The sequence below is a fragment of the Rhinolophus sinicus genome, chromosome 5 (genome assembly GCF_057876585.1).
Source record: "Rhinolophus sinicus isolate RSI-liver-muscle chromosome 5, RSI-T2T, whole genome shotgun sequence".
In the NCBI taxonomy this organism is placed as follows: Eukaryota; Metazoa; Chordata; class Mammalia; order Chiroptera; family Rhinolophidae; genus Rhinolophus; species Rhinolophus sinicus.
In genome coordinates, this window is record NC_142505.1 from 99,955,882 (window position 1) to 99,969,913 (window position 14,032).

At 34.7% G+C, this 14,032-nt stretch overlaps 1 long non-coding RNA gene across 1 annotated transcript in view; it reads left to right on the plus strand.

The window, feature by feature from the left end:
* Positions 1 to 14,032, plus strand: part of LOC148758296 (uncharacterized) — a 1,912,057-nt gene that overhangs the window by 423,635 nt on the left and 1,474,390 nt on the right. The window lies entirely within an intron of this gene.

The following is a 14,032-nucleotide window of genomic DNA, read 5'->3' on the forward strand; positions in this document are numbered from 1 at the left end:
TGATTATTACCACAAAATATTTCTTGTAAACTTCACGTGAAAACTTTATTTGAGCGAGTAGAAGGCAAAACAACAACAAAACAGCAGCTACAAAACTATAAAATTAAACCTTTCAGAGAGAGAGCGAGAGTGAGAGTGAGAGAGAGAGAGAGATTAAGTGATTGCTCATATTTAAATATGATTTCAGGTAGTTATTTACTTTCTTTTTATTCTTAGGATTCCCGATAGAGTGTCAACCAGAAGATGATCACAAGCCACATTAAAAGAGTACACATAGTTGAATATTCTTTTTCAATTTTGTACACACACACACACAAACACACAAATACACACATACACACGTATATACGGAGGGTACCAAAAAATGTATACACATTTTAAGAAAGAAAAAAAAACTATTAAAATTTTAACGCTCAATATATACCGATAACAAAAGATGAATACAAGTCATGTGTATACATATTTTTGGCATCCCCAGAGCGTGTGAGTGTGTGTGTGTGTGTGTGTGTGTCTTCAATGAAAATTTATGATTTCAAGCAAAATATCAATATTGGGACCTTTGGACAAATGGACTTATTAGGATGCTTCTATGGCTGGGTATTTCAAGAGAGATTATTTTACTTCAACATGTTGGGCCTGGACTCTAATTTCTATTTTGGAATTAGGGCTTGACATTCTTCAGTGACAATTTAAGGCAGGCAAAGTAAACAAAATAATTGCCAGAGTGTCTGTTAGAGAATTTCACATTGCAAAAGTCACCACTCGTAGAATGTTAACCTTACCCCTTCTTAATTCTAAAGTTTCTTTTTATGGAGCCATACAAATCACATGTGACATAACAGTGTTTGTTTGTTTGTTTGTTTTTCTTTGTAATTACTACATGGTAATGTGCATTCTGTGTGTAGAGGTCTTAAATTATTTTTTGTACCTTCATTCGCTGATTATTAGATTTATTATGTTTCTTACAAAAGCTGATTTAGGTTAAAATGATATGTCAGGAAAGATTTTCCAGAATCCTTGTCTTCTGTTCAGTTTATAGAATAGAGTAGATCTGCTCCAAAGAGCCTTATCGGCTGCTGTGACTTTTACTAATAAACGTAAAATTGCAGACTTTGCTAAATAATCTGTTGACGGCATGGTATATTCTTCCTCTGGTTGGATGTAACTCTCTTGTGGCAGAGTAAGGACAGAATAAGGAAATGCCTAAGCCAGCTGTCCAGATGGCCCAAACCAGGTACCAGGAACCTTTCGTCTTTTGCTTCCTTCCAGAACACCATTTTCTCCAGGCAGCAAAGTCAACAAGGAGACCAACCCAAGTCTCCAGGGTGTGCCCCTTCATAAGACATTATACACATTGATTTGACTAGGGAGATAAAGAGAATGGTAAGGTCTGTAGTGCTGAAGATGTACTTGGAGTCACATACTTGAACATAATCAAACCAGTCAGCTCACTGACAGAAACAAAAACCGTATCAAAAGTAATCCTTCCTTTGCTGCTTCCCCTCATTCTATCCAAGCTTTTGTTCACTTACTCTCATAATATCCCCTTCTCTATGGCTATTTTCGGGCCATGCTTCTGGAACCTTCAGTTGGTCTGTCTGTCTTAATGTTCTTGGAGCTTATAGTCTTGCTTATAGTAGAAACCTGTATTTTGTACTTATAAATATTCACTTTTATGTAAAATAATATGAGACATATTTTAGTTTTCTCCCTACCTCTAAGCACCAAGAACCAAGTAAGCTTTATTTAGGAGCTGAAAAAGACTTCTGGCAAACTCATAGATTCTCTAAGAACTGCTGAACAGAGCATGTTTCTTTTATAAATTCAGAGAAGCTTGAAATATATACCCAGACATTCCTAAATAAAATGTTGAGATAATTTATAACATTAAAATATTAAAAAAAAAAAAACTTTTATCTCTAACCAACCCGATATTCTCTGTTTATTAATTACTTTCAGTTAGTAATAAATTAAGAGAGTTGTATTAAAATCTGAATAGAGACCTATTCTCACTGGGACCCTTTAAGACAGATACAATGGCAACATGGTGTAATTCAATAAAACAATAAGGACTTTTGCTTATGGAATGTTTGCTGAACACTGTTAGGTACTCAGAAAATTAGGTGGTATCACATATAAAGTGCTAATTTTTTTCAGTACATTATTATCTAATTGAGACCACACAATAACTACCGTGTTTCCCTGAAAATAAGACGTAACCGGGAATTCAGCCCTAGCATGATTTTTCAGGATGACACCCCATGAACATAAGCCCTAATGCGTCTTTTGAAGCAAAACTTAATATAAGACCCGGTATTATTTTTGGAGAAACATGGTATACGAATTAGTAGGAAGAGACTGAAGTTAAGAGTTTGCTTGCTCAGTTAGTCAGGGATTTGAAACCAGCTCTGTCAACCTTCAAAGCCTATGCTCTAACCATCACTTAATCCTATCTTCAAAGGATTTTATCTTTTGTTTAAGACACCTTACACATGGTAAGAGATCAGTAAATATTTATTTTACGATTAAGGGAAAAATGAAGCGGAAAGAGAGCACATGGATATAATAATTCTCTTATATGTCTTTGGAATTTGTACAGGGTTTTAAGGCGAGTTTACTATAATAGTGAACTCTGCCCCAAGATACCCAGTTCTCATCATGTGAAAGTGAGGGAGAAGAACGGCATGTTAAGTTGACCGGTTATCATTTTTATCATTTGCTAGTTAGAAGGAAGAAGAACATCTTTAATTGGCTAGGTATGTCTTTGGAAAAAAAAAATTAGAAATTATCAAATAGGTGAGAATAAAGGTTGGAAATATTCACTATGCAAATACCAATTCAAACGAGATTCTCAGTTTTAAGCTAGTTCCTGCTATGGATGTTTTCCAGGAAAGTTTTATGTCTCAGGCAAGTAAAATTGTAAGATGTTATGAATTTGCTTCTCATGAAAATTTGTAATCAAGGGCAGAATCTTCCCAGCCTCATTATAAGATGAAGGAATAGATATATAGTCAGAGATAAAGATACATGACAAAAGGTTGGCCAAATAGAATTGATCCCCAAAGTCATGACAAATGTAGTGTTTCCTAGTGTGTTAAATTTATGTAGTCCTATAGAAATTTTGAGTTATTGCAGACAGATGTGGATTAAATTTCTCTGAGATACAATTAATCTTTTTTTATTAGTTTCAGGTGTACAAAACAATGTAATCGTTAGACATTTATCATTTATATCCCTCACGCAGTGTTAACCCCCCACCCCCAACTACTACCCCTCTGACATCACATGCAGCCATTACATTTCCACTGTCTCTATTCCTAATGCTGTACTCTGCTTCTTGTAAATATATATATATATATATATATATATATATATATATATATATATATATATAATTACAGTTAACATTCATTATTGTTTAGCTTCAGCTTCAGGTGTACAGTGTAGTGATCAGGCATCTACACCATCCCTGAAGTGGTCCCCTAATAAGACAAGTGTCCATCAGATACCCTACACAATCTTTACAACATTATTGATTATATTCCCCAAGTTGACTTTTGTATCCCCGTGGCAATCTTGTGGTTACTGACTGTGCTTTCTAATCCCCTCACCTTCTCCCTCATCCCCATCCCCTCCCCGCCATCTTGCAACCCTCAGTTTTCCCTCTATATCTCTGAGGCTGTTTCTGATTAATTCGTTCATTTATTATTTTCCTTAGATTCCACACATAAGTGAGATCATATTGTATTTGTCTTTCTCTTTCAGACTTATTTCACTTAGCATAATGTTCTCTAGGCCCATCCATATTGTTGCAAATGGTAAGATTTCATTCTTCTTTATGGCTGCGTAATACTCCATTGTGTAAATGTACCACAGAAAATTAATCTTTCTTGAAACATCTCTTTAATGCTTCATGTTGTGGGGAGAATAATGACCCTGAAAGATGTCCTGACCCCTGAAACCTGAAAATATGTCACTGTAGGTAGCAAAAGAGATTTTGCAGTTATGGTTAAATGAAAGATCTTGAGATGGGGAGATTATCCTAGATTTTTCATTGTGCACCAATGTAATCAAGTGTCCCTATAAATCAGAAGACAGGAGAGGCAGATAACTTGTGAGGATGGAAGCATATGTCAGAGAGATGTGGGGCCACACACCAAGGGATGCAGCAGTCTCTAGATACTAGAAAAAAACAAAGCAATGGATGTTCCCTTATAGCTTCTAGAAGGGTAAAAAAACAGCCCTGCCAAGGCTTTGATTTCAGCCTAGTGAGACCCATTTTGGACTTCTGACCTCCAGAACAGTAAAATCATAAATTCATGTTGTTTAAAGCCACTAAATTTGTGTTAATTTGTTATATCCACAATAGGAAATTAATATACTTAGTATAGAACAAATTAAGCTGTTACATTTTTGTCCTTTTAATAAAACATCAAGGCCCTGTTTCTGTGCACTGACCTTTCTGATTTACCCAGGACTTTACCAATTTTAGAACTGAAAGTCTCACTTCCTGGAAACCCTTCAGCTCCAGGCAAATCATGGTAGTTGGTCACCCTACACCTGGTTGAAATTCTAGGTGAGTCTAGCTGTGTAATCGTGAATAAAACAATGAGAAGACCAGCCCATTTGTTGACGTTCTGTACTCTACTGTATAGGGAAATTGCATTTTATAAATTGATTGTATATCAAAACACGCAGAAGAAAATAGTACATGGTCAGAATTGGTCGTAAAAATTTCTTTGGTTGATTCCACTTCAGAGACATGGTATATATTATTCTCAGCAAGTCTGACACTGCCAGTTTTTCTCCCAGAGCTGCAGCAGATTGTTCTTTCTCTGCTTAAGCCCCCAGAGGAATTGATTTGTATTTAGGGATCATGTGGTATGAAAATCATGGAAAACTGATTTATTGAGCAGTCTTAACTCAGTGGGGGTGTAATAATGAAGAATTTATTTTTCTACAATCACTGCTTTCAATTGCAATCTGTCAAAGTGTCCTTATTGACACCTCTAGCAGATTCCATAGTTTTCAATCACTCTGATTAATTAAAGACCACTTCAATCGATGGAAAACTTTTCTTCATCCTTTTGAAATATTATCTTCTCCCAGTGCACTTGAGGTGGAGGCCTGCCTCGTGCGGAAGTGTTAGATGGTAGGGAGAGAAGGAGGCATTTTCTGCCTTTGAAATAACACTCCCCACCCCCACCCCTCCTTCTCTTTAAGTCCTCCCTACCCAATGTGCTGTTGAGATGAGGAAGGAGAAGAAAAGAGACAAATATATCCATTGATTCTCGCTTGGCAGTTTCCACTTTTCTGACTAGGTTGGCTTCTAATTTGCTCTTATGGGACATAGGTATGAATTTGTCTGAGGGCCATAGTGGACCTCTCCACTTCCCTCTGCTCTAGTTATCAGGACTTATCTCCACACACTTTCTTCCCACTAGAGCTCTTTGGGCTAGTAGGCAGCCAACTAGGATGACGCACCAGTAGGTGCCTCTGGTCATGCTTTCTCTATAGCAGGGGTGTCCAAACTTTTTTCAACGTTTTTTACCAAGGGCCATATGCGGTAAAATACACAAACAGTCAGGCCACTCACTCGAGGTGAAGTATGTATTGCCTCACCTGGTTTATTTAAGTAAACTAAATATATTTTTGGAATTTGCTGCAGGCCAATTAAAACTGGATTGCAGACCGCAGTTTGGACACCCCTGCTCTGTAGCGTCTCATTGACTCCTGGGAAATATGCACCTTGGGTCTCCTGAACAGTGGAGAATAGGCTGCTCCAGTCGCTGCATCCTTTCCAGTTACCTTCTTCCTTGCTCACATAGTCACAGAATTATCACAGCAAGGTTAAAGTTTAAGCAGATAGAAAACTTGGAAACCAAAACATGACCTTTTGTCCTCAGCTCTCCCAATCTTTACAAGAAGGTTTCATGGAACTCCATCCCCATCAGTTTTGTTGTGGAAAGAGATGAAGTAATTTTTCCACCCAAACACTGCTTTTCTAGAGACTCTCTCATTCGTCCTTCCTCCTTTTCCCAAACCTCTGTTTCTAAGGATTGGGGCTAAGCTGGGGTGTGGGGAGGGTTGCCTCTGGCCAGAACAGTTAAGGTAACTCCTAGTAAACTCTAAAATGGGATTGACAATGTAGGCTGCTGGAGGGGAGGCAAAACTGGACTTCAGCTCTCTTAAGGTCTCCAATTGGGACTGAGAAGTAAACTAATGAAGAACATAACGGGAGAAGAGCAGACTGATTTTTACATGTACATGGGAGCCCCCACAAGAAAATGAAGACCCAAAGAAGTAGCTAGGTCTAAGTGCTTAAATACCAGGCTGAACAAAGAAAGGTAATTGTGGAAAGGCGACACATATTTTGGGAGACTAAAAGAAGATTTATTTTAACGAAGTCTGGACTGATTTCTCTCAGCCTCAGATCGCTGTCTCTAGTGAAGAGACTGTCTTTTCTCTCTTGGTACAGGAGGGCATCTTTCCTATGAGAATTTTATCTCCTGCCTTCGGAGGAGAACAGAGTGCCCTTTTTGCATGTGCTGCCTCTCAATCCCTTTCGCTGTACATAATCCGTGTGCCAAAGTACCGTATTTTGTGGTGGCATATTCTGCCACCCTTCACTACTTAGCACATCTTTGTTCTCATCATTTGGGCACATGTCACCCATTACAGACCATGCATATCATTACATACTAACAATCATCCTCAGTTGGACAGGACATTTCCCCTGTGAGAAGCACTCAGGAACAAATGCAATAGAAGAGTATGGATTCTTGTCTTTCATGCATGCGCACTCAGGGCATGTCCTCTTTGAGTGGCATGGTAGACAGAATACGCTTGTATTTGTACTGTTGCCATTTGCTCTTAGATGGAGTGAAGTTCATGTGAGCATGCATATTGAAATTTAAGTTACATATATGTAAAATGCAAAATGGTATAGGAAAAATGGTCTTGAAATGACCTTGCTATGAGAGCCTTCAAAAGTATTATAAAAATGTATACTTCTTTAGTCTATTGAAATGCTTGTGTAAGAAGATGGTGACAGATACAAAAATACGGCATAAGTTATAAGTAATGATAAGGAATGTAAAAGACTGTGATAATCTTTAGAATCTAGTGTCTTTACAAGAAAATGAACAAGAAAAAGGAAATATGGAAAAAGATGAATGGGATGGCACTTTATAGGTAAAAAAAAAAAACAATTAAGGGGCAAATCAATCATTTACATTTTTATGGACTTTTTTTTAATGAAGTTTAAATCAAAACAAATTGTAAAGTTGAAAACATTAGTAATATAGTTAGGAAGACATACATCCTGCTTCATATTTTTTAATATTTAGTAATCATTTTGTTAGATTTTGTAAAGACAGGACAATGATACAGTATTTGTTTTAAAATGAGTCTATATTTTAAGGAAAAAAACATTAAAATATTTATAGACATAATGATAAAATATCTGGAATTTGCTTCAAAACAATCAGGATTGGATAGAACTGGAGAGAGATGAAATGACATTAAGCATGAGTTTTTTTGAATGGGTAATTGGGAGTTTTTTATACTATTCCAATTTTGTACTTGTTTGACAATTTCATAATAAAAAGATATAAGAATATTTTTTACATAAAAATACTGTTTTTTAGTGAATTTTTCCAGCTGTAGTCTTCCTATGTGTTATGTTGTATGACTGCTAATTCTGCACTTTTTGACATGTGGTTTTGAGATGGACTTTTTTCCCACAGGAAAATCAATAGTTTTACATGCTTGAAAGGAAAGATCTGAGTAGAGAGAAATATTTTCTCGGTAGTCATCCAGACAACTCCTCTCCTTCCCTATAAAATGATGGGGAATATATTCAAAACTTTGGGTATATATTACTTAGTATGCATGGATATAAACTGGAACATCATGCAAAACCAATTCAATTATGTAAAAATTTTCTATTTCAATCCAGTATTCCTGGAGACTCAAGATCATCATTTTGTTTATGTAAGATTCAAGATTAAGTGAGATTAAGCATGAATCCAGAAGTCCACACTTGCTTTCTTCTAAAATCCATTATATTCTTCTGAGAACTATAGTGTCTATTTTATACAATGAAGCTGTAGTTTAATATACTAAAGTGGGAATATTCAGTCTAGATTAAGCATGAGTATTGGAAGATAGCTTTTTTAGATTCCCTGAGATATCACTTTTTAATAATGATAAATATTTCTAGTTTAATTAATCATCTTACTAATTTATTCCAACCTAATCCTGTGTTCTTAGTGATATTAAGGATGAGTATCTCAGAAGGATTTCAATAGACTCCATTGGGAATCGCACTTAATATGCAAAATGCTTTCGAACTCATCTTTTCTTCAAACTCCAAGTGTCTTAATTTGCTGTTCATAAATCAATATATTTAGAAAAGACTAGAAAGTAATTTTCAGCAAATTAACTAATAATATGAAAACAATTTTGATTTATATTACCTAAAAATATCACATTGTTTATACCTAACTATAGTTTATTATTTGGTAAATACTTTAGAATGGTATTTCTAATGACATTATTAAGGTAATTCCAAACATGTTAATAGTTATACTAAGATAAATGGGCTTCATGGTCAAAAATGCTTATGAAATACTAAAGATGATATATCCCTCTTAGAAAGTCTTGGTGCATGTTAACAAAGGCTTTGATGAGTTTTATAGTAAAATAAATAAATAAAACTCTCTATTTAACTGAACATTTCTCAAGCTTATTTAATGTAGAAATTTTTTTTTTTTTGGAACCTTATATTAAAATATTTCAGAACCCTAAAGTTCATAAATCTCAATTTTCAAAATGTTGCTTGAAAGCCTTCTTACTAACATGAGCAGAGTTCTAAAATACATGCCTATTCTATTTTAATATATGAATATGAGATTAGAAATGTATAAACATTAAGCTTCTATAAAATAATCTTTACATAGCAAAGAAGAATTTATATTTAAAACTTAGTATGCTCTATATATTCTCTTGCCTATACACAGAGATAGACCTAACTGTAGGTGAAATTGGAGAACATTACTTTTTGGAGTTTTTTTTTAGAACAGGTGACAGAATTAATACGGGAATGATTTAAAACACAGGTAGTAGGGATGGAGAAGAAATTATGGATTTGAAAGTATGTGATAGGTAACTCAGTTGGGCTTGGTGGCTAATTGGATGTAGGGATAAAGGAGAGAAATTACTTGTGATAGAGAGTATTCATTGGTGGTATGAATGCAAGCGTGCATACGGGACAGGAGCAGGTACAGCAGTTCTGTTTTTGACTTTTTGGGGTACAGTTATCTCTGTAACAGTGAGGAGATGTGTAATGGTGATTGAATGTATGTAAGAAGTTCAGGGTAAAGATGGGAGACAAAGTTAGGTGAGGAATGCTGGGTGTTATCAGCATAGAGGACATAGTTGAACATGGGAATCACATAGGAAAGAATCTTTAGTCAGAAGAACAATGTGGATTATGAAATCATGGACATACAAACTCTTAATAAGTGATGTTGGACAGAAAAGGGGACTGAAGAGAAGCCATGGAAGAAATAAAAAGAAAGTGGTCTGCATGAGAAAACCCACAACCGTTCAACGTCATAGTAACCAAGAGGCTAGACAGTTTCAGGATAACGAGAGTGACTGAGAATGCCAAAATGTTGCAAGTAACCCCAATCAAAAGATAGTAAACAGTTGCTACTAAACTTGACATTTGGGACTTCACAAAAATAATTATAATGACATTTCAACATTTTTTGGTAGCAGAACTCAAATTTCAAGGGCTGAGGAGGAAACTGGTCCTAGTGAGGAATAGAAATGGTGGCAATGATTCAAGAATCTTAAATGGCTTAGAAAGGGGAAGGATTTGGTATTAGTTGGAGGCAGTGAGGTGTGGAGGAAGAATGGAAAATGCAAGCCATTAAATTTGTTTAGAGGTGAAAAGGGAAGAAGTAAGGCAGGGAGGGGTACAGAATAATGAGTCCTAGGGGAAACAGGAAATGGGATTAAAAACATTAAGTGGATAAACTGGATTTGAATGTAGAAAATGACTCTTAGAAGACTTAGAAGAGGGCACATAGTGATATATGATATTTTGGGTTCAATTTCCTTGATGTTGTAAGAGGTAGATTTTGTGTTGAGAATGAAGAAGCTTAGGGTGCTAAAGAATGATGAATGTTCTGGAATGTTGAATGGAATAGGAGGGAATGTCCTAACTGGGGCATTCTGAGGTGCTTCACCTTTTTCCTCCTAGAGAACAATCACATTATGGCAGTGCAATGTTTTACCTACTTTCTTTTTTTGCACTTTCCAATTTCTTTATTTAGTGATATAGTTAGGTATCCTGTCTTCATTTTGTTGTTAGCTTTTTTTTCCTGTCTTATTTTTTTTCCTTCTGGTTTTCTCCCTTACCTTTCCTACTACAATTCAACATATAGCTTACTACTAGGATACATGTTATGTACGTATAAAAATAGGTCTGTATATATAGGAACACTTGGAAAAGTGAAATCCGTGGCAGAGTGTCCTTATTAGAGGAGGTCCGTTTTTAGTTTGTTATGAAAGGATCATATAATCAATATGTTTTTAAAAAATCTAATAAAAATTGAACTGTATCTTGTTATAGCTTTAATATCTTTATTTTCTGTTGTTTTCTAATATTTGCCTGAGGAACTTTTTCTGATAGGTCTCTAAATGAATGTGGTATTCCCTGCTTTGGATATGTTTCTCTCTCTTTGTCTCTCTCTGTCTCTTTTCCAATATTTAGGATAATTTAGAACAGATTATATTATAATTTATTATTTATTGATTTCTTTGTCTCCCTACAAGTTTGTTCAATCTTTGAAGGAAAGTTCCTGTTGAAAAAGGTTAGCTAAATATTTATCTTATAGTTGGCTTTAGAAAATGTTAGCTCCTTGATCCTTCTCTCTTTCCCTCTTTCCATTGTATCTTAGAGCTAAACGTGGGACCTATATCTGGAGGTTCTGGTACACTCCACTAGAATCAAATTGGTAAGGTTGCATTTCCCTGGAGGGAACTAGAGTTTTAGAGAAGCTGCTGCTAGCTTACCTCTTAATTATTACCTATTAATCATTACTTTTTCATCTTTCTCTCTATAATTTTATATATAATTTTTAACTAGCTATAATTTTCTTTCCAAGCTTCTACCTCAGATGTGCTATTCTCTACCTCAAGAATTTTATGGGTGGAAGACACACCTCCCATGAAGCAGGCTTAAAATGTCAGATACTTGTTTTTGTTCTCTTGCAACTAGTATGCAGGTTTCAGAATGAATCTTGGCCAATTTCACATGTAGTCAAGATTTTGTTTTGAGACAGCAATGCTGAGAATCTATTTTGGCCGTGGGGGTATAAATAATAGCAGTGATATCCACTTTCCAGGGATGGCCACGGCAATGATTTTAGCAGTGGTGCCTGCTGCCCAATACTGTTGGACAACTGATGTTGTATTAAACTTTTGCTGTGCAAACTTTATTTTTGCCCATGCTGTTTAGCCCGGTTCTTGAATTTCCTAGCAGCTGAGTGAGCCACATGGTCATTTTTTAAAAAAATAATTTTTAACCTAAATTAATATAGTAGGAGTTGGTTTCTGTTAGTCATTGCAGTTAATACTGACTGATACATCCAGAGAACACCATCATTTTAATTTTATTTTTGTTTGTTCATTGTGATAGTTTTATATAGATTTGGGATATCTAAATTGGTATATAGCTAAGTAATTTATTTAATATTAGATCAAGGTCGGAGGCAAATTGTGTCTTTATATGTAGTATATTATCGAAGGCTTAGCATGGTTTTAAGCACAGATTGTATCAAAAGTGTATATTTCAAAATTCAGCTATTTTTTCATTTTTAATCTTAATGCTTCACTAATATAAAGCCAGGAGATTTTAAAAAACACTTTTGTAGAATTAATTAGAAGAAATTATAGTTCATTTAACCTATCCTAATTAATTTTTGCTTGGGTTGTAGTGTGAAGATACTTTGTGGGCATTTGGTGTGCACTCTTTGCAAAAATGAGGAAATATAACCTTGTCACCAGTTAACATATCCTGTGTCTAACTAAATTTAGCTGAGACTTGTCCTATTTTACAAGTTCCCACTCATCCAAGTTGACTTCCATTAGCCACTGTGCCATAATGGCTTGTGGGAAGACTGAACAGAAAATTAAATTAATGCAAGCCATTTCTCAATCATTTCTCATTCTCATAAAATGATTAAAGCTGATGTAAGAGGGCTCATTAAAATGGAAAACATTAGGTTCATTAAAAAGCCATTAAACCATCTCACTTCTCTGATTTATTTTATTGTAACCTTATTTGGCCATTGTTTAAAAGTCACTGCACCCACTTTCTTTTGTTATCATTGAAGAAATGTTGTTCAAAATGTACACTCTAGCTTTGTGGCCATTTAATCTTAAAATCATCTCGCTCTACTGTTGTTTAGTTTATAACTCTTTCAGGCCAGTATCTGACTACTACTAAATTGGAAATCATCTAACAATACCAAATTGGAATAGATTTACATTCCAATATTTATTTTAGCTTTTCTTAAATGCAGAGAAGTTCTTCATTTTTTAGCCTTGTACTGTTTAACCTTGAAGCTGAATTACTGCTTATACAGGCAAAGTGAATGCCTACTGGTCATTGCATGATAATAATGTGATTTTTGTTAAGGAACAGTAATTTCTATTGCCAAACAAATAAACTATCTAACCAGCAAAAATACATCTTTATGAGAAGTTTCAGTTTGTGCAGATTATGCTTTAAATACTCATATAATACTTATGTAATGTTCTTTTTTTTCTTTTTCTTTTTCTTTAGTTTTTACAGACTTTGCTTATTTCAAAGTTACTTGGGTTAACATCCCCCACTAAAGTGAGTTTATTTCATACAACTTTAATAGAGCTAGAGTTTTTGTTATAGTCTGTATTGCATCCTCAGAACCCTTGACATCCTAAATGTTGCATATACTAAGGTTTAATTTTTGTGCTATAAAGTTCAATAGGTTTTGACAAATGTATAGTGTCATGTATCCACCATCACAGTGTCATAAAGAACAGCTTCACTGCCGTAAAAAAATCTGTGTTTCACCTATCATCACTCTTCTCTTGTCAAATCTTCTGTCAATCTCTGGTCTTCTTACTGCCTCAATAGTTTTGCCTTTGCCATCATGTCATATAATTGGAATCATACAGTGTGCAGCCATTCCAAGCTAGCTTCTTTCACTTAGCAATCAGCAATTAAAGCTCATCCATATTTTTTGTGGCTTGATAGCTCACTCTGACAATCTATGTCTTTAGTTGGCATATGTGAACCAATCACATTTAAAGTGGTTCTTGATATTTTTGGATTGATAGCTACTTTTTTGTAACTTTTCATTGTGCGTGTTCTTTGATTTCTATCTCCTCTTATGTTTTCTCAGGTTTTAATTGAGCATTTAATAATTTTATGTAATTTACAAAACAAAGTTTATCTCCTTTATTTGCATATCAATTGTTTCTTTATAAAAAAAGTGGTTTCTCTTGAAATTACAATATATATTTTTAACTAATCCAAATCCCACTTCAAATAATACTAGATTGCTTCACTCTAGTATAGGTAACTTATAAAAGAGTATATTCAACTTCTTCCTTCCATCTCTTACAACCTTGCTGTAATTCATTTCACTTATTCCTATAATAATTAAATACATTAATTGTATTATTACTTTAAACGTTTTAGATCAATTAAGAATAGGAAAAATAAAAGTTTTTTTTTTCTTCAATTATTTCTTCTTTGATGTTCATCCATTATTGATGTTCCAAGTTTTACCCTTATATAATTGTCCTTCTTCTTAAGAACTTCTTTAAACATTTCTTACAGGGTTGTTCTGCCATCAAGGAATTTCCTTAATTTTTGTTTGTTGAGAAAGCCTCTATCTCTTTCACTTTCAAAAAAGGTTATAGAATTTTAGGTTTGTGATTATTTTCTGTCAGCACACATATTTCACTC